Source organism: Dendrobium catenatum, unplaced genomic scaffold (assembly GCF_001605985.2).
Source record: "Dendrobium catenatum unplaced genomic scaffold, ASM160598v2 fragScaff_scaffold_743, whole genome shotgun sequence".
NCBI lineage: Eukaryota > Viridiplantae > Streptophyta > Magnoliopsida > Asparagales > Orchidaceae > Dendrobium > Dendrobium catenatum.
The window spans coordinates 2,017,072-2,020,435 of record NW_021319205.1 but is presented as its reverse complement, the minus strand read 5'-3'; the positions used below and the strand labels follow the sequence as shown (position 1 = coordinate 2,020,435).

Sequence of the window (3,364 nt, the reverse complement as noted above, 5' to 3'; positions counted from 1 at the left end):
AACATAGTCCTGCGGAGTAACTTTAAAAATAAACCTCCACAAATGAGAGCAACTAATTTCCAATAAAGTATCTACAGTAAGGTTTGTTTGTACAAGAATTATGAATTTTCCGCGGGACAACCCAAAGCATGTTACGACTATAAAATGACCCAAGTTTCATTCGAATTATCATTGACAATTTCCTAATCTTCTCTTCAGTTTATTAGCTATATATATTGTTTCTCATTTTCAGAGCGCTTTGAAGCGGAACAGGTGAAATCTATAACTCATGCATTTTTTTTATATTAATGCTTCTGCTCTTTCATTTTTATAGATTATTCAAAATCGCTCAAGTCTGGGATTATATATAAATATACATATGAAAAATGGGTCATGCTCGTGTGCTTGTCATAATTGCTTGCTCCATCGCGCTCACCCTAGTGCTTGCACGCTCGTCTAGCACATACGCTTGCATGGTCGCACCCATGTTCGCGTTGCTCTCAAACCCGTGCTTGTGCGACTCGTCCTTGCGGCCTTGCACCTCGCCCTCGTGGGTTAGAGAGTCAGGTCAACCCGGGTTAGGGGTAAGTTGGGTCCGGATTTGAATTTATGACCAATTTTTCTAATCAGGTTAATTCAGTTGAAGGCAAGTCAGTTTTTGGTCTCATTTTGACACCTCTATAACTCATTCATACAATCATTCACTTTTTTTTTATATATATATTTATGTTTATGCTCTTTTATATAGATATATAGATTATTCACTTTTTTTATAATAAGCCCTCCATTCCTTTTCTTTTGAACTTATAGAATCAATCATTTAATTTATTTTTATTAATGTTTAGATTCGCTCATATATAAATTTAAACCTTAATTACAAAGACGAAGTTATTAATTTTAACTCTCCTTTATAGTTATTGTTGCGTGCTAAAATATACGCGGCAGTAGAGTTAGGAAATATTCGTCTTAGCGTTGCACGAGTATTCCGCACACAAACAGAAAAGAGAAAATGAACACCAAGGTTTTTACGTGGAAAACCCGAAAGAGGGAAAAAACCACGGGGCCTCGCCCAGTTGCAAAGTTCCACTAGTATTTGTTTGAAGTACAAAGGTTGACCCGTCTTACAAATCAAGAAGATCAATTTACAATCAATTTCTCACAAAGTTACAAAGTTCTGTAAATTCCCGGCTTTTCCCGAAAATCCGGCAGAGTTCCGGCGTCTTCAGGCGGCAGAAAGAGCTCCGACGGTGGTCGAGGAGGAGAGGAATCGTCTTTTCCCCTTTTCCTTCTTCTTCTCTCTCTTCACTTGAGTCCCCTTAGTGTAGAATGAGGGCTCTATTTATAGTTTTTCTGGAGTGGCATAGCCCGTAAATAGGCGTAAGATCAGGGGCGAATTGGGAGTGTTTTGAATGGACGGCCGACATCGAATCCTTTGATCATGCACCGTTCGTTGGGCATTTGAAGGCCTTAATAATGTCGGAATTTGGCGATCTTGGGCTCGTTGGATTCATCTTGTCGACTCGTTCGATTTGAGTATAAGCTCGTCAAAATCGGAGACCGTTTGGTAACTCAAATTGAGGTTTGAAGCTTCCAATATCGCTTCGGGTCCTTGATTCGGACTCATTTGGGCTCGGATTGGGTCGAATTTGGTGTCGTTGGATTTGTATTTCCGAGACGCTCAATTTGACTGTAAGCTCGCCGAAATCGGAGTTCATTTTCTCTCGAATTTAAATTTTGAAGTTTCCGAACTGATTTTGCGAGATTCATGCCCAATCAGGCTAATTTCATGATGACGTATCAGTTATAGATATTGTGAGAGTCTAATCCTCAGTTTCCATCACTAATTTTGTTATCTTCATGATTTTATTACAAACAGGTTCATGCTTCTTTCTTATGTTTTTGTTGCCCCCGTCACATGTTGTTACCATCCACCATTATCACCCTCCATTACTGGATAAATTATTCTGTGTTGACACTGGGCCTCATTTGGTGGTCAATCAGAACTCGTCACGTTACTTTTTTACTCGACACTGGTGCTATATACCACTGGGTACCAGGTGACTTGACGCGTTCTGATTGGCCTCCAAATGACGTCCGGTGTCCGCACAGAATAATTTCTTCAGGCATTGACCATCACCACTCACCACTCAATTGTTGAATTTTATAATTCATTATAGGGCAAATTTTCAGTCTAAGCATCATTAGTAAGTTAATTAAGAATATAAGCATAATTAAAAAAAAATTTAAAAGTAGGCATAATCGCCGTTACATTCGGCGATTTATGCTTGACAAAGAAGTCGCCTATTGTATAGGCGACTTGTAAGTCGCCCGTTGATCGGGCGACTTACATAATTTTTTTTTTTAAAAATAAATTATGTAATCGCATAAAAATTGTTGCATTGAATGTACAATATATGTATATATATATCATTAATTTATATATAAGATTTTATTTATGAAGAATTCTATAATTTGAACTATAAATTTTGTCTCGTATTTTGTTTTCAAAAAAAATGTAATCTTATGAAATTATTTATGTGTGATTGTATTGTTAAATTCAATCAAATTGTAGTATTATGTTGAAAGAGTACTTTGCCTGACTAATTAATCTCATCAAATTTCCAATAAATTTAAGGAAAAATTTTTGATAGGATCAGATTTTAAAATTATATTAGGAAATGGATCAAAAAAAAAATTTAAAAATGATCAGCCGCGTGAACAGGATTCCCGATTGAATTTGATGAAAAAGGAAGGAAGTCACGGGCATGGATGCCCGTGATATACTTGTGATTCCCGTGAAGCATGCAGACAAAGGGGTGAAGGAATGTAAGGCTTTGCTGTATGAAGTTGAGGCAACCGTTAAAGCAATAAGGTTAGTTGTTTTAATTAATGTTGAAGTATCCATTTTTTTTTAATATATAAATCCGAGCAATTATATGTATCTTGTTGAAATTTTTTTAGTTTTTTATATTTGTTGAATTCTATTTCTTTGTATTAATGTGAAATTTTAGTACGGGATAACCACATAAACAGGATAATATAACATATTAAAATAAAAGACACTCTTGCTGCTAAATAAAAAGGACATTAGCAAAATACAACCACCCTATACTAACGAGTATGTGCTGAACAACCCCAAGTCCTCCAACAAAGGTAAGAACCTCAAATGAATCTCACAACCTGAGGTGTCCGGGACTAGATAAGTACCCATCAGAAAGAGAATGTACGCACGAACATGCCTCCAAAAATCTATCTCGTTCAAGTCTAAGTAGGAATCTCTATAGAATGTCCAACGTAACCATCTCAAAGGTAGGCAAGTCTGAGCATGTGCCTGTCCCATCCTGAACTTCGATGATACTCGTGGGTTGAATGGATCTTGATAAAT

The 3,364-nt window shown here is 36.6% G+C and overlaps 1 protein-coding gene across 2 annotated transcripts in view; it reads left to right on the top strand.

Annotated features, from left to right (window-relative positions):
• Positions 1 to 208: 208 nt before the first annotated feature.
• LOC110108604 overlaps positions 209 to 3,364 on the top strand; it is a 15,404-nt gene continuing 12,248 nt past the window's right edge. Inside the window, exon 1 of one of the 2 annotated variants that reach the window (XR_003701332.1) lies at positions 209 to 252. The gene's annotated coding sequence lies outside the window, so the exon portion shown is untranslated. The remainder of the gene's footprint in view (positions 253 to 3,364) is intronic. The other variant, XR_003701335.1, reaches the window with a different exon arrangement.